This window comes from Lathamus discolor, chromosome 1 (genome assembly GCF_037157495.1).
Source record: "Lathamus discolor isolate bLatDis1 chromosome 1, bLatDis1.hap1, whole genome shotgun sequence".
NCBI lineage: Eukaryota > Metazoa > Chordata > Aves > Psittaciformes > Psittacidae > Lathamus > Lathamus discolor.
The window spans coordinates 118,684,300-118,709,829 of NC_088884.1; the positions used below are offsets into that span (position 1 = coordinate 118,684,300).

General features: G+C 39.6%; 1 long non-coding RNA gene across 2 annotated transcripts in view; it reads left to right on the top strand.

The window, feature by feature from the left end:
• Positions 1 to 218: 218 nt before the first annotated feature.
• LOC136007324 (uncharacterized) overlaps positions 219 to 25,530 on the top strand; it is a 104,108-nt gene continuing 78,796 nt past the window's right edge. For both annotated transcript variants that reach the window (XR_010609623.1, XR_010609624.1), the window contains exon 1: positions 219 to 338. This is a non-coding gene — a long non-coding RNA (uncharacterized LOC136007324). The remainder of the gene's footprint in view (positions 339 to 25,530) is intronic.

The following is a 25,530-nucleotide window of genomic DNA, read 5'->3' on the forward strand; positions in this document are numbered from 1 at the left end:
CTGTTCCTTGGAGGCTGTGTTGTGAGGAGAGAACCTGTATCTTTGGTTGAGCCATGAGAAGCCCTTATACTATGGCTCTTGTGTACTGGTTTTCACATGGCACGGCTTGCCTGGGGATGCTGCAATGAGCAAGTGATTGCACCTGTGATTTGAATCAGGTGTTGGCTGTCTTGAAAACTAGCACTTGGGTACGTTGAACCTCCTTGTGTCTCAGGACACTGGGTTGGCAGCTGAGTAGTTACTGGAATTACTGTAGCTGGGAAGCCTTACAGCCGATTCCCTAAAGACAAAGGTAGTCTTAGTCTGAGGAAGTTCAGCACCACTAACTTTGTCTTATGGTGAGTACTACTTATAATCCTTATTGAAGTCTTAATTTTTCAGTGTGAAATTCTGCTGTCATAGGCATAAGCGGTTTTCCTAGTGCATCACTGTCATCTTGGTGTTGTATCTTGACTAAATTATTAGAAAATTGATATTATGAGCCTATGCTACCTTTGGTAGGATTTCCAGCCACCTAGGGATTAATTTCTTTTAGTTGGAAATCAGTATGACTTTCTTCTAGGGTGATGACTCATTTTGGTTTGGACCTGTTATGCAATGTTTTCTAAATGCTTCAGTTGTAATTCAGAATTAGGTTTATATTTAGATACAGTTCAGTTTATAGGGAACATGTTTTGGTAGTGGTTCTTACAGTTTGTTTTTCAAGCAATGGGAACTGCATTTGGAAACAGCACAGACTAGGCAGAAGCGTCTATATTGGAGAAATGTCTGTAAACTTACTGTTTGAATCTCGTGTACTGTCTGTGAGGGAGAATGCAGAAGAAGGTGATTGATAATATTTCAGCTGATCTGAGATTTACTAGTAATTATGTCCAGTTGTCTTGGTATCTGCAAGAAAGCCTTTAAAATGTCTCTCTGGCCTTTGGTTTTCACTTTACTCCATAGAGTGAAGAATAAGGAAGGATAGAGCGTGTAGAAGTGAAACTAATTTGTTCCTGTGTGTTATCACTTTTTGCATTGCATTTTCATGTATTCTCATTCTTCTGTTTACAATTTTCAACTGAAATGTCAAAGAGCCGAGGCTTGTTACTTCCTAAATTAAGAGCCACAACTCTTGTTGCAGGCTTTCAAAGAGCTGAGGCTTGTTACTTCCTAAATTAAGAGCCACAACTCTTGTTGCAGGCTATCTATGGCTTACATAAAGTCAAGGATATAAAATTTCAGCAGCATATGGTTTCACATAACCAGTACTCTTAACAAGAACTTTCTCTCTTGACCCCAGGATAAGGGAAGAAACTAAATGCTGTTGTACAAAGTACAAAATTAAAACCTAATCTTTTGCTCCTGAAGGTAGCCTGTCATAGTTTTGATGCTTGTACAAGTGTCTAATTTTAGGCAAGCTATACCTTCCAAAGTGCACTTGAGGTATATGTTGTCTGTATCCTTTTAAATTGTTTATGGCTTCAGTTTTATAAACCCATTTGTAAAATTCCAGCTGACAGCCAAACGCCAGGAAAAAAATAGACGCAAAGATCTGTGCTCAATTTTTTAAAGAAGAAAAAGTTCAGTTGAATAGTCAAATCAGGAGCACGCATCAAACTGTTTTCCCTGACTAAGAGATGGTATTAATGATCAGCAAAACCTTCAATTATTATTGACTTCTCTGTCACGAATAAAGTGAAGGAATTGGTTGAAAGAGTTGTTAAGTGACATAAATGCTTGGAGGTAACCAGTTCTAATAGTGATGTTAGTTTAGTCTATAATAAATTTTTTAATCAAAACCAATCTAAAGATAGATAGTCTCAAGTGTTAAATCCTGTCAAGGTGCTGCTTGTCAGAGAGGGATTTCTTAAAAATGTGAGATTTCTTGTGGGCTGAAGCCAGTTCTAAGAGGTTATATTTAAGAGTGCTTCAAGGGGCTGCTTTTATTGTTCTTGGCACTAAAGGCTGTTTTTAATTGTCTGAAGCAATAAGGATGTGAACCAAAACTGTTGACCACATGGAACTTTGTGATCAATTAGTACACTAAAAGCAGAGCAGAAATGTAAATGAAGGAAAATACTGCAGATAAATGCTCAAGGTTTCAGATTCTGAAGAGAGACAGCCCTGTCTCACCTTTTTTTTTTGTAAGCAACAACACAGACTTATGTTTTGCTTGTTTAGGATTGATTTATAAGGGGTTATTTATTTTCAAGGCTTTTTGTATATTCCTCACCTTAAAATATATCCACCTATACATTGCATTGTACATAACCCACGTGAGCTTGAAGAACACAGGTTGAATCCCTTATCCTGCTGGGTATTATGCCTTTACTCTGGGATGTTTGTTTGTTTGTTTTTTTACCTACATAGTTGCACTGCTGAGCTCATCTTCCCACAGTGCCTGGGGCATTTGAAGCAAAACCTGGTTTATGTTCTGCTTTTTTTTAAATAAGTGATAAAATGTTTGTGGTGTGTGGGTATTTGGTTGGTATCATGTGTTGTGTGTTCCCCCCTCTTACCCTCATGCTGTATTTATGCCATATCTATGTGTTTGTTAACTTTTCTTATGGTGAAATAAAACAGTAAACGGTGCTTCCTCCTGAGAATGAAAAGATGATGGCAGTGCCCTTGAAATTATTCATCCATCTTGTGGTTTAAATAATACTTATTCCTGTATTAACACCAGTCACATACTGAAGTGATGAATGAAATGAAGCACTGCTGTTTAGTAGATTAGATGGAGGGATGCTGTGGGATTGGCTTGTTTTTTTTACCCCTGTAGACTCAGGAAGATTTAATGCTTTGCAATCCTGGTTATGATTTCTCCATGGACCTGGTAAAGATAGTTAGTGTGTTAGTGACAGGCATTAACTGAGAGCTTGTGAACAGAGCCCTATTGTGATAACTTCGAGAAATGAGTGGTTTTGGGTATGAAACTGTCAGAACACAGGAGCAGCACAAATGTATTTCCTGTTTTGCTACTTGTGTAGCTAGTGTCCTAATGGAGAGGACTGCTAACAAAGTTGATTTGAGTATTTAATCTTGACTCATTTATTCTGTCCTGGGGCTTTCTGTGGCACCATCAGTTCATGCTGACTGGTATGAACTGCTGCCCACCAGTAACAGCAGCTTATGTCACATAGGCTGCTGACTAATCAGAATCTTTTTTTTCTTTTGTTTTGAACTTGTGACTTAGTTGCTCATGGGATAACGTTGCCTCATTGAAGACTCTTGGGGTGGTGTTTTGTTCATATTATATCACAGAGCTTCTATTTCATGGAATTATAGAATGGTTAGGGTTTTTCCAGTCATTGGTATTTTCCAATTTATTCTTTGGAAAAAGTATGAATAATTGTGCAATCTTCTGGTAAATAGCTGTATTAAAGTCATATTCCAGTGTATAAAATACATGGATAGCAGAATACCTCTTTTACTATTATTTTAAAGGTAAGGAGTAGAATTAAGTGCTTTGTTTTGCAGGGAGTTGTGTTCATTGTGGGTTGTTGGGTTTTTTTGTGGGTTTTTTTTTTTTGTGTGTATTTTTTTAACATCATCTCAGATTAGATAGAATTTTTCCATTGTGGAAGTGGAATTCTCTGTAGAAACTTTTATTAACCAATCAATCAGGAACTACTTCGGGACTGATGTGCTTCAGCTTCAGTAACTTATTACATCATCTCAGATTAGGTGGAATGCTTCCATTATGGAGCTGAAATTCTCTCTGTAGAAACTTTTATTAACTGATCAGTCAGTAACTGCTTTGGGACTGAGATGCTCCAGTAACTGATTAGTAAATTGCAGTCTGAAGCCAGAATGTAAGAGGTGTTGTGTGCTTTGCACATATTGGGGCAGTGACTCATTAAGTTTTAATAAATTGGATAATCTTTGAAGCTTATGTTTCCTCTTTGCCTTGTCCAGTATAGTAACACGTGCAAGGAATTCAGTACAAGCCAGCAGCAGCACAATATATTTTGACTGTGTCAAAAGGCTGCTTCTATGGGCCTTGCTGTAACAAAAGTCTCTGGAGACTTCAGTACTGTGTTTGGGATTGATCCCAAAACTGCTGCTAAAGCAAAACTGAACGAAGTAGCATGTGTTAGGTAACTGCAATAATGCCTTTGCCTAAGGGACTTTAGAGGCACACCTGTCTAGCTTTGCCATATACCCTTTCCTCTCTAAGTGTTAGCATTAATAATATGGTAGCACAGCTTTCTGTCCGCTCTAGTAGTATTTTCTGTCTCCTGGTGCTTACTGTAGTGGCCTAAGTAGTTGTAATGGTATAAGAATGCATTTCTGGCTTCTATTCTAACAATCTTCTTATCTCTCTTCTTTTTCTGCTACTGTATGGATTAATGCAATACATAAGTGATGGCCTAGGAAGCCTTTTTTAATCAGGGTAGTGTTGGTATAAGTGATACTGTACCAAGTCACTAGACAATTTGTATGTTTTTAATGAATGCACAGAAGAACCTTTCTGCTAGGCCATGTATGTAGAGGTCACTGTGTGTTGGAAGGCTCTGTGATGTACCTGGCCTCAGTGGTGTGCTTTTGATTACTGCTGCCTGTGTTACTGAGATGGAAGTACAGTGAGACACTATTTTGAGTAGATATACAGCTGCCTTATGCATGGCTGAGAGAAATACACCTGTGTATCATGAGATTTTATTTTTCCAATTACTATCCGCTCTCTCATGGCACTAGATAGGAACTAATTCCAGGAGCATTTTATTACTGCTATGAGTCGTGCAAAGCTTACTATTCCTTTTAGGTCCTGAAAGGGAGAAACTTCCTCTTTGAGTCCTCTTCTCCAAAGCATGTCTGTTCTTTTCTTAGAATGTTCTGAAATGTGGAATTAAGCATTAATTGGAAAAAATGCTACACAAAACAAATGGACAGAAATGAGAATAAATATCACTACTGGCGCTCTTGCAGTGATTGGAAAGCACAAAGGACAAGAGCGGTACAATAAGCTGTGCTCTGAAAGGTGCAGGTCTGGCCATACTGCTGTAAGTATGTGTATGTAGTGTTTGGTAATGCAAAGTAGCTTCTACCTTCAATGAAAAGGGGTAAACTACCTTCCATGGCAGTTTCTTTGCAAATTATGATCTCTTGTAATTATACAGTCTTACTTGTGGTCATGTTTATTTGGTCTTTTCCCTCCTAGTATCTAGATGTTTCATTTTAAATTCCATTTTTATTGTTATACACAGAAAGCAAAGACATATGTTTAGTCAGGGTGATTTTACTCTAACTTAAGAAGAATGAATGAGAAAATTTCCATGAAAAATAAGAGTCTGTGTATATGCTAACCTCTTCAGAACTGAACACAAAAATGAATCTGTTGTCTCCTTGTACCAGAGTGCTTCAGAGATTTGAAAATGCATGGTAGTAACATGGTAAATAAGCAGCACATTGTGAATATATTTTTCAAAGGCCAAGGAATAGCTTAAATACTGTATTAAATTGCGGCTGAGATAAAACATATCCAGTTGGATCATGTATAGGGTAATTACTTTTGACAAGTTAATTTTGCAAGTGTCCAATTAAGCTATTCATTCATAGCTTATCTCTTCACAGTGTGGCTGTATTCACTTGGATGTTCAGGCTTAAATTTCTGTTACGTGTGTAAGTATGAATCCAGATCCATGTGATGTGAGTTCATTGAGTTCAGAGCCTGAACTCCCCCAATCCAGATTGCTAGACTGGCTTAAATTAAGAGGGTGGTGAGGTTTTCTTAATTTTTTTTTCCATTTTTTTTAAGTGGTAGTAAGTATTTCTTAATTACTTGGCTTCTATTTTTTCTTTTTTTTTTTTTTTTTAAGCTGTAAATATTCATGTTCTCGGTTTCTCTTTATATTCACTTTAACAATCTAAAATTAAATTTAGGGGAGTAGCTTCTCATGAAGCCACCAGACTTCCAAAGCTGGGATTTAAATGGAATACCAAATATCAAAATGTACCTTTGAGTTAGAAGATACAGAACTACCATCTCTTATAAATGTTATAAAGTATGAAGTGAACATGGAATATTGCATCTTTGAGATCACCGGTTGGCACTAGGTATTTTCACCTCATAATGGAAGCTGTTGATTCACAAAGGATGGTTGAAGTGGAAGTAAACCAATTCAGGAGCATACCGTGATTATTCAATGTTCAAGGGCATCTGTAACCTGCTTCAGTCAATGAGGTGTTTGTTTAGAAATGACCTAATATTGTGTATTAAAGATGGACTTTGGCCTCTAGAAGCTTTTTAAAAAAGAACTTTAAAAAATTAGTATCCACCGCATATCCTCTGAGTGAGCAGAGCAGGATTAGGGAACTGCCGCACCATTAATCAAGCCAGTGATTATACCAAACTGAAAACTCGAGGGACCAAACTTACTAGCCCCTAGGCAGGTAATTTACATGATCTGCCCCAGTATTAGTGAGGCGAATTCAACACGATATATAATAATGATGGTAGCTAGTGTTTCCTTGCTGTCATCTGTCCTGTTTTTTCCCTTGCAGAGAAACATCTGTAGTGGAAATGGGACCACATCAGAGCATTAGCTGAACCTTCATGATTCTTGGCTGCTGGCAGAGAAGTTTGTAAATTACAGTTCTGAATCCCTTATCTGAGGGGAGAGATTGAAAGAAAGAGAGAGAAGCATGTTCATTGCAGACATGACAGAAAATCTAGGCTAATGCTTTCTCCACCCCCCCCACCCCCCCCCCCCAAATGGGCGCAGACATTGATTTAGGTGCACATACACCCGCATCTTCTGATAAAATTCAGATGGGCACTCACACGCAGACTCGGGTAGCTACATGGCTCTTTCCAGTCAGGACTTAAGTGTTTCTGAGTTCATGCCTTTGTCTATTTTGAAACTTAAACTATAAATGGATCTTGACAGCAGGTTTTGCACAGGGATCATGATATTGGGCTGTATCATGGCACACACATATTTGAATTAATTTCATACCTATTCTACAACTCTCACATTGATGACTGTTTGGACACAATGAAAGCTTAGCTTTCCCTTGCATGGCTGAAAGTCACTAACATGAGAGGAGGGGCAGGCCAGGCTAGAACAGCATATGTTGGGAAAGAAAACTGGAAGTGTTGAACATGACTTGAATTTCCAGGGTTGACAGGTGAGCCCAGCAGATTGATCACCAAGTTTCATCAGTGCCACCCAGCTGTATCTGTAAGCAGCAGTGATTCTTCTTCCCAGACTCTTCAAGTTTGACTTTCTCAGAGTCTTTGCACTCTGTAGAGGACCCTCCATTATAACTTACCAAGTAGCTCAGGATGCCAAGAAACCCGATCTCCCCTAGGACTTCAGAGTTTATGTCCATCCCATGCGCTGCTATTTAAGTACTGCTGACCTAGGCTTCCTAAGTATGGCTTGTCTAATACTATATATCTACCTACTTATTAAACCAAACAAAAAAATCTGACCTTCAGTATTTGTCCACTGGGCTATTTCTCTCAGATTAATTTTGTAAGAGATAGCTGAAAATCACTTTATATATTGGCTTTCATATCCAACTGTGAAATATCTAGAGGATAATAGCAATATAAATCTTCCACACAGATCTTACAGCACTGTCTCTCCTCTTTTTTCAGCACAGTTACAATAGGTCTGGGTTCAGGTTCCCATTGTTCCCTCTTGCATCATTGCTTGTACATGAGAAAATAACTGCAGAAAGCAGTCTTCCAGGGTACGCCTCTATTGACCGCTGTTTTGGTGCAGATAATGTGGTAACTGCTGACCAATAATACAACACATACCAGTTTTAGTGTAAATACCCTTAGCTGAGGCAAGAAAGCTTCAACTTCACTCTGATGACAGCAAAGCAGCAAACAAGCTCCTGTGCCCTGAATTTTAATGATAGCATTAATGATGCAAAAGTAGTATGTTTTGGAGGGCCTTCGAAAGAATTTTAAACCAATGAGGATTTTCCAGGTAAGAAGCATGTTCAGACAGCACAGTTGTGAGCAGATTGTCCCAAATTTGGTATGAGAAAGCTGAAGAGGTAGTTAAGATTTTGGGTAAAGAAATAAAGGAGCATTCCTCTGAGTGTTGGCAGTGCAAGATTTCAGAGAAACTGGTGAAGTACCATTTCATTAAGATGTAATTTAAAACCAGCCTGATGCTCTTCTAAGTTATAATGGAAGTTAAATTGCTTCTCAGCAGTCCTGTATGTTAGCAAAGTCCAGACGTGGCTGTATATTTTCTTCCCATAATCAGAGGCCGCAAACAGAATTGTGGTGCAGTTGAAGCTTGGTTTTCATCAATGCTCATTTAAATCAAACCTTGGTGGAATGAGGAGGATGTCATTACAGCCATATGAAATGATTGTAGTCTAGGCTGGTATCCAGTCCGGAAGGTCTGTTCATTGAGCAGAGGATTTTCTGAATGGGCTGCACCTGCTCTGCTGGTAGTAACTGGGTGAATGGGGTACCTAATGTCCTATGGCTTGGGCTGCTTCCTGCTTGGACTACTAATTTGCCACAGCAATTATTACAGCTGTAATACAATAGTTGTGTATTGCATGATTTTGATGTCTAGATTCAAAGATGTTTTAACCTTCAGTTTCAGAGTTTGTTCATGTATTTCATAAATACATGATTAGTAAAATTTAGTATTCGTATTTTCTGTCTTATGTCATTGCACTAGTATTTAATCTTCATTTCATTAGTTACATATTTATTAGTATAAGCAAACATCGGGGCTGGATTCATTATCCATGTAATGAATGGTGAAATGAAAAGTGCAGGAAAAAATGCTCTCTAGGGTATTTAAGTGAGGGGATAGTCTAGTTTGCGTATCAGGACAATTCAGGCTAGCCAAACACTGACCAGCAACCCATTCCACTAGTTTGGAATGGAGATGGGGAGAGGCAAATACAGTCAGCAGAGAAAATGGGGTTTATTGAAATGTGTGTGTGTATATATATATGCACATTATATATATCGTATATTTTATATATATTATACAATATATTATATATTGTATATCTTATATATTATATGTATAGGCCTTTAGGAAAATTCCTTAGGAAAAGGGAAATGGGTGACCTATCTGTTCTTGCCTTCTTATGCAAGATGGAAGTAAATGGCCTCTTACAGTCTGACCCAGTCTGAATATAGTCACCATGGGAGTGTCTACTAGGGTGACAGAGGCATTGTCATCTCTATTATCAGGTCTTGGTGTAGGCAACTTTAACTGTATCTGCTGTTTTCTCCACTTGTATGCCAGATGTAAGCACTATTTCTCGTGCAGAGAATGAGACGTGTGACTGCATTGGTGTATTGGCAGAAGCCGTAACAGAGTGTAGGGTCGTGCTAATGTGTGGGACTGTGGGGAGGCCTGGCTGAGATATGGTCATGGTTTTGCCCTCCTGTCTAGGATTCCAGTTGTGATGCTTGAACATATGCTCCAGCAGTAGAACAAACTGTTCATCTGTTTTGTGCCTTGACATAGGCATGTGAAACTAATGGCATGCTCATGCTTTCAGTTCAGTGAGATTGAAGTGTAAATTACTGCTCATGAATATGTTGTTTCACTCTCTCCTTCGCAAAAGTAGATGAAGTTCCAGATGTTGATAATAGTTTTTGTGTTGAGTTGTTACCTCATTCCACAATTAATCTCAAGGACGGAGGAACAAATATTTTGGGTCGAACCCTTCAGTTTTCACTAACCTGGGTAATTCCTGGATTGCACGAATAGTCACATACAATTTCATACTTACAGAGACTATTTACCCAAATGGACACATATATCTTAAGCTTTTTAAATATATTTCAATGTAGTAAGATTTAAAGATGAAATAAGCATAAGGTAGCAATCCAACTATAATATTGATTAACTTGTCATGTTTGTCTGCATAATTGCGTGAGATTTTGTAATGTTCATCCTATTGGAGCCTGTAGGCATCCTGTATGTTGTTGGTTGGAAGATAAAATTTCAAAGCTAAGAGGTTAATCACTGCAGTGATAGTGCAGCTATTTTTATAAAGAGAGAGACCCCCAGAGACTTCTTGCCAGTGTGCTACGCTTCAAATAAAATTATTATTTGTACTCTCTTTCCCATCTGCCCCCATGCTTTATTAATACTGCTGTGCTAAGCATTAATATATCTTTTCATTCTCTCCCTCTACCACCTCCTCCTTCAGCAAATAAATACTATAATTGCTAAATTATGTGTAAGGGATGAAAAAATTTATAAATGTTTTGAGAAGGGAATGAGGTTATGTTTGGTATGCTGTGATTTGTTTGACAAATGAACACAGAGAAGGATAGGGCATGCAAATATTGCAGTGTTCTTGCTTTGTCACTTTTTAAATTTCTCTTAATTTCCTTTATTTCAGTTCCTAAACACAATTAGTATGTGCATGTATGTGTCAGGTGCAAGATGATGTGTATGTCTTCCTAGAATTTACAAGCTTTTGGAATTTTTTGGAAGAGAGAAATGAAGCACAGTACATTGGAGAAGTTGACAACTTTGATGTATTGCTTCTCAGCTGCATAGCTTTGGTTTAGGAAGAATATTCCCAGGCCTTTTCCAGCCCTCAAGAAGCCTTTACAGTGGATTGTACTTCCTAAGATACTCCTTTTATTTGTTAAGACTACTTTTTTTTCCCCTTGTGAATTCAGGTATTTTCTGTAGGAAAACTAGCCATTGTTTTTGAGTCCTCAAGCCTGGCAGTTCTGCTTGCAACAGCTCTCAGTGGGTGAATAAGCATTTGCACTAACCTAGGCCATAAAGTGGAAATGGACTAAAATGGGGAGCAGTTATATGCTACAAAACAATTTGAAAAGGAGAGTATGCAAACAATCCGAGAATATTCTTGGATCACAAATCATCTGTGTCTGGGCCTGTACTCTAGTGGTGTTCCTGACAGGTGTTTATCTAAGCTGTCCTCAAGGACCACCAGCAAGCAGTAGATGTTTCCTGCGCAACTATCTTCACTAATGCAAAACTATTTACCACAGATCTCTTTTTTGCTGTGATTGACTACTACTTTGTGTCTTGTCCAACATGGATGGGCAGAACAAATTAATCCCTTCTTCTTTGCAGCAGTCCTTTATAATATGTTGTGACTCCTACTAGTACATTTCCATCTGATCACTTAAAGCTAAATAGTCCTATCTCTGTCTTTCCTCATAGCTGATTTGTTTTAGGTCGCAGATCTCCCCTCTTCTCTGAACTCTCTCGATGTAGTCTGTTTTTCCTGAAATGTCATACGCAAATGTGGATTCGTAGCTTAGCTGATGCGTTACTTGTGCTGAATAGTTATTTCACTTTCAGCTTATGTTCATGCCTACAAATGGCACGTCAACTTTTCTTATTGTATGGTACTAAACCAAAGAAATATGAAAGTATTTATTTCATATTTGTGATTCAATGTAACAGCTGGAATCTTCCAACAGAACTGATACCTAGCAGGCTGTTCTCCACTGTGTGTTTTGAGCAGTTAATTATTCCTGCCTAAGTGTATGAACTTGACATGAACACTTTCCAATTACTATTAGAAGTTATGTCATTTTTCTTAACAGACTAATTGTTCTGCTTAAGAGAAGGCAGGTTCTACCTCTTTCCCCGTAAAAGATACGATAGCAATGCAGAAATAATTTTTATGATGGTAATAGATGATGGTAATTGAAAAAAATTAGATGGTGAGTCAGTCTTCTCTAGGGATTTTTTCTGGGATTTAATGCTGTTGTAGTCCGTTTGACTTCTTAGTAGCACATTAAAATTTCTTTTGAGTAGTGTGGGCTTTTTTCTTTGTTTTCCTACTCTGAAATAGGTGGAAGAGGAGCCCTGTTTTGGAAATCTGTCTTTGCAAACTTAACAGTGGCCTTGCAGTCAGAGGTGATGATTGCAAAATTTCTGCCATATGGAGCAATGCCAATACGATTTGTCCTGTCAGATCTAAAATTGTCTGTTAGGATTTCAGACACCTGTAGAATTTTAGGGATGTGATAGTCTTTTTAGCTAATTTTTCTAATTTTAGCTAATTTTTCTAATTTTAGCTAATTTCATTTTCATAATGTTCTCGTACAGGACTGAAATCTGAGTACACATTTGAATGGTAGAATATGCATGTGCTACAAGAGTTATTTTTAGAGACAATCCTTTGTATGGAAAATAAAGAAATTCAAATTATCTGTGAAGAGGACTCTTAATGGACAGGAGTTTGTGCAGGAAAGGAAGCTCTGCCTATCTGCCTGGGGCATTTGAACTGCATATGATAAATGGGCTGTAAGACCTCTTCTACCTAAAGTTCTTGAGAAACCATCACCATGCAGCCTAGCAATTATGGTTGACTAGATGGAAAGAATATGATGTCCTCCCAGATCATAGCATATATAGACTTTTTCAGAGGGTCGACTTTAGAAAGAAGAGCAGCAAGTCTTTAATACCTTGCTTGGCTTTTGGTTTTGGTTTTTGTTTTGGGTTTGGGTTTTTGTGCTGTTGTTTTTGTTGTTTTTTTTTTTTTTTAATCCCCCCAAAATGAAACAAAATACCCCACCACAAAACCCAGAACACAACCAAAAATACCCTTAAGAAACTAAAGAGGAAGGACTGAAGTGGTGGCAGTTGTCCAAGTCTGGGTACGGTCCAAAACTTAAAATGTTTTCCCCTTTCTCAGTAACTTAGGTATTTGCATCAGCATCCTTGGTCACTGAAAGACTGTCATTCTGAGACCTCCATAGGGACCAAGATTTGTGACATCTTGACTTCCACTGTCCACCTGATCCCCAGATCAAAGATGGTGATTCAGGCTCAGGAGATCATGATGAGTATTATTAATGTTTACTGTTGTGATCCTTTGGATTTTGTTTAAAAGGAACTATGGCTGTGGTGAAATTCAGTGACTGATTTGCATCTATTGTTGCATAATTGCAACAATAAACACTGAGGTGAGATGCAGTAAATTGCCCTAGTAATGATTTTTAAAGCACCATCTGTGGCCTGATACTTCTGGGTCTTTAAAATTGATGTTCAGAAATCTGTTGTGGCATACAGGTGGCCCATTTGGTATTTGCCTGCTAATCTGTATTTACTGCTAATCAGCAGTAGCCTGTGTTGGTGGGAGATACCTCCACAAGGAAAGACAATGGTACTTGTTGGGTTTGGAACAGAAGCTCTCCTCACAGGCTATAACACAGTGTTTTATTTTGATTGTCAATTTCCCCCAAGACCGAGTTTCCTGAAAAGGGTGAACAATAAGCCAAATGCTCATTATTTGGCTTCATGTACTTAACACAGCAATCTGATATAATTGATTCAATTCTACTAAGTAGCATATGATGATGTTATTTTAGGTGCACTGTACAGGAAAGAGAAACACTCTAGTGTCATGTCCTTATCTAGTGACCTTCAAAGCTGACTGATCTGTGTTACAGAATCTTAACACAGAAAAAACAGGAAGAGAAAAAACAAAAAGAACACCCAATCAGTGCTCCAGACCCCCCAATGTTCCAGTCTATTAAAAGCAAATCCTGGGTCCCCTGAAGACATTAGTCAAAGTTGATATCAAAAATCCACATTTAATTTATATACTTTTCATCCCTCAGCTCCTTCTTCTAGCTTTTATTTGTTTATTGGGCCAAAATCAGCATAAATCATATTGCCTGTTCTGTGCCAGTTTTGCAGGCAGAGCCTTATAGGGTGGTGGTAGAGTAGGGGATGAAAAAAGTTCATATGCCAGGGAATTTGAAAGAAATGTTAGCACTTGACTGGTTATCTTGAAAGTGGATAGTTTAGGATGAGTCTTGCGATCAGTAGTTGTCCTTGCTGTGGAAGTGAGAAATATCACCAAGAAGTGTATGTTATACCATCAGCTAAACCTTCCAGCACCTTAAGTTAGCAGGTCCTCCAATAGGAAGCCTGCCACTAGGAAGGTAGAGAATACCTCATAGGGAAAGCAAACTTAAAATTATAATTTTACAGCATTCTTGTGAAGTAGCAGTACTTGTCAGTCAAGCTGGCATCTATGTAAAATAATGCATTGAAGTGCCAGGCTGAAAAGTGTAGTTAAAAGACAGGAGCACACTGTGGCCAGAGCAGAATTTCCAAGTAATGTGTGTTAGAGTGTGGCACATAACTATATTATTCTAGTATTTTGCTATTTTAGCATTTCCCATGGCTTTCACTTAGAAAAGCAATACTTTATTCTGTTGATAACTTGCCTGTCACTGCTGAGCACTTAACTGTAGTACCAGCCACAGAAATGTATTTCTATCATATGTTAAGGACTGGATTTTTATGGCATTAAACAGAAGATGAGTATTGATACGAGGTTTGAAAAGCTTCATTCCAGTTTGGCTAGGTTTTATTTACAAGGAAAAGATTTAAAAATAATTAAAAAAGAAGCTCACCTGGTATTTGTCCAGAGCTTGTTGCTGACCTATTGAAAACCATGTTTTGAAGATGCTCTATTCATACTAGTTAGAATTCATGTTGTATAGTGCTGGTCAGTTAGGACCTGGTTACTGAATGGAGTCTTCCCCCACTCTCCCACGTATGCCTTAAGGTACTGAATAAAATGAATGATAGGTCCAGACAGGACAGTAAATTCTGAGACGTATAAAAGGAAGTATTTTAGTAGAAGGTATTTGTTCACCTATATAATCTGAGCCCCATTGTACCACTTACTACTTGCAGTGCCTTTCCTTCAGACACAGAAGCTTACTCCATATCATTTTTATTCAGAAAATATTTCAGATTCCACTGGTTTCTGACCTCAAGTTATATTTTTACTTGTTTATGATAAAGCTTGATTTGGTAGTTTCTGAAATTAGTATGCTGTTAAAAAGGATGGATGTGATTGAAGTCTATAACAAAAACTGATGGGAAAGATTAAGGATTAGCAAAAGCAGGGTGAACAGTCTTACAGAAATCTTTATTGCAGATAACCTTAGTTCATTGCAGAATAGAAACTATGGGAAATAGCATTAAATCATACACTTTTAAGCAGTAAGTGCAGAAGATTTTGTATGATGTCTTTAATCTCAAGAAGTTTTTTAGCTTATTTCAAATGTTTATGCAATGTTTTATTTCATGTCTTTTGCTATAGGCTTGAGCCAAACCCCTTTAAAGTCAATGAGAAGATAATATTTCACTTTTATGTCAATAAGCTCTGGATCCAATACTATGACTTATGAAGCTCTGTGGAGTTCTTATTATTGCACTCTACTGATAATACATTGGCCATTCAAGTAGCCAGGACTTTAAACAGATTTTGAAGAATGAAACTTTTCTCAGCTTGCACGCAATAGAAAACAAATTTGGATTTTTTTTTTTTTAATGTTTTGCCTTTCTTTATAGAAGTGCTCCCTATGTATTATCTCTACCTTTGTGGATAATGCAAATGTAGTATCAGGCAACACTTAAACTTCAGTACCTATCTGTATTATTTTATTTGAAGAGTAAACCCTTAGCTCACTTGTCTATGCTTGTTTTTTGATCATAGCCTTTTTAGCAGTCTGTAACTCGAGTAAAATCAAAAGAAGTGGAAGAAGGAGAAGACTTGCAAATACTCAAATGTAGAAGGCCTCTCTTCAGACTGATACTGTCATGTTCAGAACAGCTACGTTTTGTAAACAGGTTCTTTCTTAAACACCTTCATAGTGCTTGGTTCCTATGCCTCAGAGTCTTCTGATATCCCCCACCTTTATGAGAAAGAAATTATTCTATTGAAGGAATATCACTCACCATCAGATCAAGCTTCAAGACCCTAACAACCTGGTTTTATACACAAAAGGTGTATGATTGATATCCAGGCTGTGGCAACATTCCTACTAATTTGTTCTTGTCTTCTGCAGCAGGTGTGTTACTTCTCTGGATTGCTGTTTTGTTTTTTCACATTTTCTTTTGTACTGTCCATGGTGATGAATACTGGTGAGAATATGTGCTGCCAGTCTGTCTGTTTCTTGTTTGGTTTGTCTCTTTTGGTTTTTTTACCACTTACTACATTAACTGTTCAGTAGACAGTCTAGTAGGCAGAATCTCATGCTTGTATTCTTAAGTCTAGGTTAGCGTTTCAAGTTCATATCAGCAGTGGTAAGCACTAGTATCATCTTGTTCTTCACTAGCCAGTGTGAAACGTGTTAATGATTGCAGTAATGTTTATAATGGATACACTGGGTTGCTGACCAGCAGCTGACTGCTGACTGCAGCTGGCATATGGGGTGGCATATGGGATGTTCCAGAAGAGCTGGGAATGTGAATGTGTCCAGAAGAATGGGAAGTGAAGGCTATTCTACCTTTCTTTTGTCACCTGCTGTGAACTGCATTTATGCAGTGTTTTGTCTATGCCTTAAATCTGTGCAGAAATTCAGCTTTCACAGTTTTTAATCCGTGCCACTGAAGTTCAGTACAATTGCACTGGAACTACTGTTTTTGGAACACAAAAGCTTTATGCTTCGTAAAATTTTTAATGCTAGGAACTTCCGTGTAATTTTATCTATTTTAGTAGAAATCCACAAAGCTTGGGGAAAACAGAAATCCCCCCACGTATGACACAATCCAATAACTGCAGTGTGATAATATCCACTGCATGTAATGTATGCCTGCTCATACACACCGCACACCCTGCATGTATTTACAGTCCTGGCTGTTCCCCTTCTAAGCCACTGTATAATGCTTGTGCAAAGCTATTCCTTGGTGCTTTGAAGGACAAAGTAAATGCAGCTTGTTTGCTTGAATGAGAAAGTGGTATTTCCACCTTACTTAGGAGTTCTTGCTATGCAGGGTAATGGTTTAAGTTGACCAGATCCTCACAAATGAGCAGAGGAGGTGTTTTGGACATGGTAGATATTAGGATGAGTTTACAGTAGTGATCACAAAACCCATTTGTAAACTGCACCACAGCAGCTGCCTAGAGGAACAAAATTTAATGTTCTGAATGCTGTATTAATTTGAGGGAAAGCATTAGCATTGAACTTTACTTCTTTGTTCCTTTGTATGGTACAGAAAAGGAACCTGTTGTTCCAAAAGTTGGTTTGTTTTGCTAGGAGGACAGTGGGGCGAGATGCAGAATTTTGTGCCCGTGTTAGAATTTCATGACAGTATGTAAGCAGTTCTATCTCTCCTCAGCTGTCAGTAGCTCAGAGTCTTCTACTTTGATTAGACCTGTGACTAAAAAAATTACCATAATCCACTGACAGGCATGAAGAAAGCCATAATAAGACTGATAACAATGTGTCAGTTAAGAGGCTATTATATTTTACTGCCTTACTACAGCAGACTAAAAACCCATTCAGACTTACCATTGATATAAGTAAAGCCTTTTAAAAATCTGCTGCCTGCCCTAGTCTTAATAATACTTATTATGCCGATGGGAGACAGAACTAAAATATGCACCTGTTTACATGACTGTTTAGATGTCGACAGTTTTACTGCAGGCATACAGAGTAGTTACAAATAGAGGGCCTTGAGTTTTTCCTTCTGTAAAAAGGAAACTTACAGATCTGGGCTAGAATAGAAGTACAGAATGAAATGTACGGCTTTGAAATGTTATGTGATGACAGCTCAGGCCCGCAAAGCCCTTTTTGTGGCAACTTCACAGGATACTAGATATCTGTGAAGGGAGACATGCTCTCTGCTTCAGTCTGTACTCCTTTTTCCTGTCATCCCTTACACAAGGAAGTTTTCAGAGTAGGTCAGTAGCAGGGTTTAGGAGGCCTTATGCAGCTGGAGCTTTTACTGTCCTTCTTTTTTTTTTTTTTTTTTTTTGTTTGGTTTGTTTTGTTGTTTGTTTGTTTGTTTTTTCTTACTTTATATTTTCACTGGAGATATTTTACCTGGCTGTTGGATTCAACAGGCCAAAGTTAGTATTGTCAAAAAAATTAGTGGTATTAGCTGTCTGCACTTGGGGTGCAAAGCAGATTGACTGGGGACTGTGTTGATCCTCTTGTGTAAATCAAACAGCTCTAGAACACAAATTTGCAATATGATTTTCTTCATGTCCAGTTGGAATCCCCAAAGATTACAAAGACTGTGGTCAAGGCAGCTTGTTAAATCATCAGCTACTGCCAAGAAATTGTAGCTCCATTAGCACTGTATCTCTTCTAACAACCCATAGCCTCTTCATTGAACAGAAGACCAGCTCTGTCCATTGCACCTAATAAATCACATTCTGTAGGCTGTGACCATCTTGGTGACACTCCTCTGGATGTTCCCAAATTCTTCATAGAATCGCAGAATACTTAGAGTTGGAAAAAACCTTAATATCATCCAGTTCCAACCCCCCTGCCATGGGCAGAGACACCTCACATTAAACCATGTCACCCAAGGCTCTGTCCAACCTGGCCTTGAACACCGCCAGGGATGGAGCATTCACAGCTTCCCTGGGCAACCCATTCCAGTGCCTCACCACCCTAACAGGAAAGAATTTCCTCCTTATATCCAATCTAAACTTCCCCTGTTTAAGTTTTAACCCATTACCCCTTGTCCTGTCACTACAGTCCCTAATGAAGAGTCCCTCCCCAGCATCCTTATAGGCCCCCTTCAGATACTGGAAGGCTGCTATGAGGTCTCCACGCAGCCTTCTCTTCCCCAGGCTGAACAGCCCCAACTTCCTCAGCCTGTCTTCATACGGGAGGTGCTCCAGTCCCCTGATCATCCTCGTGGCCCTCCTCTGGACTTGTTCCAACACTTGCATATCTGTTTCATGTTGAGGACACCAGAACTGTACACAATACTCCCAAGTGAGGTCTCACGAGAGCAGAGTAGAGGGTCAGGATCACCTCCTTCGACCTGCTGGTCACACTCCTTTTGATGCAGCCCAGGGTACAGTTGGCTTTCTAGGCTGCAAGCACATACTGCTGGCTCACGTTAATTTTCTGATCTACCAACACCCTGAAGTCCTTCTCTGCAGGGCTGCTCTGAATTTCTTCTCTGCCCAACCTGTAGCTGTGCCTGGGGTTGCTTTAACCCAGGTATAGGACCTTGCACTTGTCATGGTTAAACTTCATAAGGTTGGCATCAGCCCACCTTACAAGCATGTCCAGGTCTGTCTGGATGGCATCCCTTCCCTCCAGCATATCAACCGAACCACACAGCTTGGTGTCATCACCAAACTTGCTGAGGGTGTATTCAATTTCACTGTCCATGTCAGCGACAAGGATGTTGAAAAAGACGGGTCACAACACCGATCCCAGAGGGACACCACTTGTTACTGGTCTCCAGCCGGACATCGAGCCATTGACCACAACTCTTTGTGTGCGGCCATCCAGCCAGTTCTTTATCCACCAAGTGGTCCATCCATCAAATTGATATCTCTCCAATTTAGAGAGAAGGATGTTGTGTGGGACAGTGTCAAATGCTTTGCACAAGTCCAGGTAGATGACATCAACTGCTTTACCCCTGTCCATCAGTTCTGTAGCCCCATCATAGAAGGCCACCAAATTGGTCAGGCAGGATTTCCCCTTAGTGAAGCCATGCTGGCTGTCACCAAGCACCTTATTGTTTTTCATGTGCCTTAGCATGCCATCCAGGAGAATGTGCTCCAAGATTTTGCCAGGCACAGAGGTGAGACTGCCTGTTCTGTAATTCCCCGGGTCTTCCATTTTCCACTTCTTGAAAATGGGGGTTATATTTCCATTTTTCCGGTTGTCGGGAACTTCACCTGACTGCCATGATTTTTCAAATACAATGGCCAGTGGCTTAGCAACTTCATTCGCCAGCTCCTTCAGGACCCGTGGATGGATTCCATCAGGTCCCACGGACTTGTGTGCATTCAGTTTTTTAAGAAGGTCTCAGACCAGATCTTCTCCTACAGTGGGTCTAGGGTCTTCATTCTCACAGTCCCTGCATCTACCTTCTAAGACCTGGGTGGTGCAGTCAGAGCCTTTGCCAGTGAAGACCGAGGCGAAGAAGTCATTCAGAACCTCAGCCTTCTCCAAATCCAGGGTAGCCAGTTCTCCCGAAAGCTTCCTCAGGGGGCCTATGTTGTCCCTAATCTGTTTTTTGTTTGCTACGTACCTGTAGAATCCCTTCCTGTTATCCTTAACATCCCTGGCTAGGTTTAATTCTAACTGGGCCTTAGCCTTCCTAACCTGGTCCCTAGCTTCCCGGACAACATCCCTGTACTCTACCCAGGCCGCCTGTCCTTGCTTTCATTTTTTATAAGCCTCTTTTTTCCTTTGAATTTTCCTCAGCAGCTCCTTATCCATCCAAGGAGGTCTCCTGGCCCTCCTGCCGCACTTTCTTCTAGTTGGGATGCAGCACTCCTGAGCTTGTAGTAGGTGATCCTTGAATATCAACCAACAGTCTTGGGCCCCCCTGCCCTCCAGGGCTATATCCCATGGAACCTTACTGAGCAGGTTCCTGAAGAGGCCAAAGTCTGCTCTCTTGCAGTCCAGGGCAGTGAGCTTGCTGCACGCTCTTATCACTGTCCTGAGGATCTCAAATTCGACCATGTTGTGATCGCTGCATCCAAGGCTGCCCTGGAGTGTCACATTCTCAACAAGCCCTTCCCTGTTGGTGAGCAGGAGGTCAAGCATGGCACCTCTCCTTGTCGGCTCCTCTGTTTCTTGCAGAAGGAAGTTGTCTTCCACAGAATCGATTTGCCTTCTGGATTGCTTGTGCTGGGATGTACCATCCCTCCAACAGATATCAGGGTGGTTGAAGTCCCCCACGAGGACAAGGGCCTGTGAGTGTGAGGCTGTTCCTATATGTCTGCAGAGCACTTCGTCCACAGAGTCCTCTTGATCAGGTGGTCTGTAACAGATCCCCACAGTAATGTCTCCCATTGCTGTTCTGCCTTTAATCCTGACCCACAAACTCTCTGTTGACTGCTCACCTGTCCCCAGACAGAGTTCCATACTCTCCAGCCCATCCCTAACATAAAGGGCAACTCCTCCTCCCCATCTGCCAGGCTTGTCTTTTCTAAAGAGCCTGTAACCTTCCATTCCAACACTCCAGCCATAGGAGCCATCCCACCGTGTTTCTGTAATATCTGTTATATCATACCCCCGCAGAAGTGCACGCATCTCTAGTTCCTCATGTTTGTTCCGCATGCTATGGGGCATCTGAGCCAAGCTCCAAATGAAGCCGGCTCATTGGCTGGAATATATCTATATTGCTCCAAGCATTTATTATAGGTGCTGGCAACTGACTAGGTGTGTTGGGATGGAATGATGCCCCCTTCCCCCAACACATCTAGTTTAAAGCATCCTTGATCAGCCTGGCAAACCTCCTACCAAAACCGTTCTTCCCTTTGTTAGATGAGCTCCACCAGCCCCAGTAGACTTGGCCTACTAAACTGAGTCACATGTTCTAGATACCCAAACCCCTGACTATGGCACCACCCTTCTAACCATTTATTAACCTGGCCAATCCTCCTGGCCTTTTTGGGGTCCTCCCCTTTATCCTGGAGAATTGATGAAATACAATCTGAGCTCCAGAGCCCCTAACCACCTCTCCCAGGGCTCTGTAGTCCTTCTTTTGTTCTCTGGACTACTGCTATCTATATCACTAGATATACCTACATGAATCACTAGAAGTGGGTAATAGTCAGTGGGACATATCCACCTAGAACTGGGCACAGATTCCTGGTGCTTTACCAGCCTTCTGTAGAGGGGGATAACTACTTTGCTTGATTTGTTGGCCGTACTTCTGGTAGAATCAAATACTTGGTTTGCCTCTGTCATTATGAATGAATGATCATTGTAGCTCATATTCATCTTCATGTCTGTTCTGTCTCACAGATTCCTTTCAATAGGGCTGAAACTTATCCAGCTGCTTCTCAGCATATATAGCAGATACATATGCTGGGGTTTGCACACCAGGTGCAAAACTTTGCACTATTCTGGGTTCTCATTGTTGCTGCTCGACTCTTACTGAACAATAAGGACCTCAGTATTAATGCCTGGCATACATTTCTGACTTGTGACTGCCAGCCATTGAACAGTCGGTTCTCAGCCGTACTCCTTGAGCCAAGCAGTCCAGCCTATTTTCAGCCTACCTAATAGTCTGTTCTTCCAGCTCATACTTCTTCAGCTCCTAAAAACCTTACTAAAATATTTTTTCTCATTGTTTCTGCATCTTGTCTTTCTCTCCCTTTTCTTCATCTGTGAATTTCATCACTTATTTAGAGAAATTGGAAACAGTTGATAAAAAAGACTGACCCTGTTTGCAGGTTGGTAAAACCCCTGAGTTATGTTATATTGCTACTCCTCAGCATAAAAGACAGGGCTTTTTTCAGTAGGGTTTAACACACTTTTTCAGCAAGGTGTAGAAAAGGGTGGAATTTGTAATACTTCTCAGGTGAACATGTTAGAAGTAGGGGAGTGCTTATCAGGCTTTCTATGGATCAAAAGATCTCAAGATACTTTTGTCATTTCCATTCAGCCATGCAATTTTAAAGAAGATTTGAGAGAAGTGATGATAGATGGTAGTAAATATAATAGTGTGCTCCTTTTGGGCATCCAGATATTTATTTCTTTTGACTAGAGGAATCAGTCCACCAGAAAATGTCTTAACCCAGAGAGGCTGTAAATGCCACATCCTTGGAAACATTCACGTTCAGGCTCGACGAGGCTGTTGAGCAACCTGATCTAGTTGAAGATGTCCCTGCTCATTGCAGAGCAGTTGGACTATGTGACTTTTGTAGGTCCCTTCCAACATTTTTTAGGAATCTACTTAGAAAGCATTTTTAATATTGACAAGCAGAGTGCATTTTCTGTCTTTGGTTTGGTGAGGGTCTTGCACTTTCCCTGCAGTGGTTAGCAGATTATTTTGTCAGTCATGTGTTAGCAGGCTGTTAATTAAGGTTCTACTTTCTTTTAATGCACATGTGCATGTGGAGTAATAGTGAAACTTACACAAAGAAATAATAAGGATCAACAGCTGACATTCTCTTTGCTAAGGGCATTGTCGTGGCTTTTATATAGTACATAGAAAGCGCTGAATTTGTTTCTTCCTGTATCTTCATCCTATCCTTCTCAAAACCATCCTAATTTATATCCATAATCTACAAAAGCTTCATTGTTTTTAGTCCTCTGTCTCTCACAATCTCATTTTTTTGTAGGTTTGATTTCTGAAATCAAACCTATGCACACACCAGCTGAATGCTGACAAGATATGGAAGTATTCTGCAGTTTCCCTGATGAAACTAAAATCTAGATCTGCAATCTGTTTGGGCCTGTCTGTGCACCTGTTGAAGCTCAATATAGCTGAAACAGAATTCTTAGGCTTCCCTCCCAGTCATCCTCATCCCTTTCTCTTGTATCCCTTGATTATGCCAGCAGCTTTTCTTATAGGCTTGGCAATGCAGTTTTGACCCACTTGTGTCAATGATAAATGCTGCTCTAAAGATAATTTCCTTAGCTCTGTTTGACCTTTGTCCCTTCTTCCCTTGACTTCATCAGCTAGCTACATCTAACCTGTCACATTAAATATAAGTTGTTTGCTTTCTTTTTTTGTTCACACAGGGCTCTTTGTTCTCCCCCACATCTGCATTATTACACCATTTATTTCTGGCATTATTATAACATTTATTTCTGCCTTTAGTTGCCAATCACCATAATGCACTTTAAAAGTTTTAACACCTTTTATTTTTAAGAATGCTATAATTTATTTTGTAACCAGGTGCACAGTTGCAAACTGTCCTCCTTCAAGGCCCTTATAAAAAGTTTCTTTGTGGTGCCTATCAGAGGTTACCAGCAGGTAAGCAGCTGTGTTATGCCATGAGCACTATTATTTATAATGGCTGATGTTATGCCATTGTTTCTTTGTTTTTCTTCCTTTTTGTAATCCACTGTCTCTTATTCGAGTTGTGGTAGTGCACTCTTTTTTTCCTTCTTCATCTTTGTTCATACAGTGTTTAAGAGAATGGCCTGAGTTGCACAGGTACAATGGTAACACTAACTCAAAGGGACAATATTGATGACTATGTCTTTCTTTTCAATCCATAAGTCGCTTATTTGCGCACTGTGTTTGCAAATCTCCCAGAGAATTGAATCTGCAGAAAACAAGTTTATTTGCCATTTTTCCTTGCTTAAGCATTCCAGCTGTAAATTTACAGTTAAAGCAGAGAAGCATCACGTGCACAACTTCTGCTCTCTGGTCTCATTAGGAGCTTTGATACAACATTGTCTTCAAACAGGTCAAATTGTTGGAAAGTTTTAGTGCATGCTTTTCATATGGTGTGCACTGAAAGAAACACTTGTACAACTAGCACCCATTGCAGTTTGGGGTTTCTCTGAATTATAAGACACATTTTAACATCTCTGTTTCTGTATGAGCCCAAATGCTAGAAACAGGTAGTCAAATTTTTTTACTGTCTGTTGGCCAGCATTATCTCATTTTGCAGACTACAAGAGAAAAAAGTGCAACTGTGTGTTGCAGCTGCAGATGTGGCACTTAATGGAAGCCTATGAAATGGAGCATTTCTGGAAAGTATATTCCTCAGTTGCTGAGTAGTTTCATGCTCTTCTTTGAGCTCAGAATGTTACAATAGGTGTTTATCAGATGCTTCAGTTCCATGACAATGCGTGCTGAGAGTGCAAGCCTACTCAGTAGAGCATTATTAGAATTTGAGAGTGTTCTCCTTTTGCCCATATGCACTAGATGAGTAGATGATAGATTTTCACCAAGCCTGGGGTAATGCAAATCTTGTATTAGGTCTTATTTTTTGTCTAAAGAGATTGATGGTGGAAGAAGCCAACACTTGCTGATTTAAAGGGTATGCTTTGATATTCTCCCATCCTTCTGTGTGTGCTGCTTGCTGTTTGAGATCCTGAATTTTCTGAAACACTGATGGAATCTCTGGAAATTATTCCCTGGACTGCAGATGCAATTATAATTCAAATTAAATGATGGTAGTAAGAAGAAGACTTGATGCATTCTGACTGTATGTAATGCAGCAGATGATAGCTTGATATATTTGCAGTACTGGCCTTTCTGTATTGAAATTAAGATTTACATTTTTTTTTGGTGCAGGCTGCGTTTTACTCTGTGTTCAGAATTTCACACTTATCAAAGCTTAATATGAGCAAATTACAATGTTGTCATTACAGTGCAATTTGAAGACTTCTTCCTGCTTTGGTGTTTGTTTTTTTCCCCTCTCTCTTCTTTCTCCATTCTTTTTCTTTCTTTCAAGGTCTTTTCCTTTGTGCCTCTGAGTGTGTGTGGTTTTTCATCTCTCACTGATTGCTTTTGGATCCAAGCACCAAAATAGATTTATTTTTTAATAAAAGTAGTGGAATTTGTCTAGGTCTTTTGTACTCAGTCTGTATGTAGCATTCAGTGAATGTGTCCATGTATTGAAATGAAAATAAAATTCAAGTGTGCATTCTGCTTTGGCTGGAATGCACTATGTCATTATTACATTCTAGTTTTCATACTTACCCGTGATTTTTAGGGGCTGTGACAAGCTGCATATTAGCTGCAAGAAATGTATACTGCTATCATCATAACTCTTCTCTGCTTTAAGCTACTACATTATTCTTCAGACTTTTTCTTGCACCATATAAGCTCTTGGAATAGCTTTTCTTTGAGCTTTTCTCTAACCCAGTCACAGAATGCTCCCCTCATCTTTGTGTTC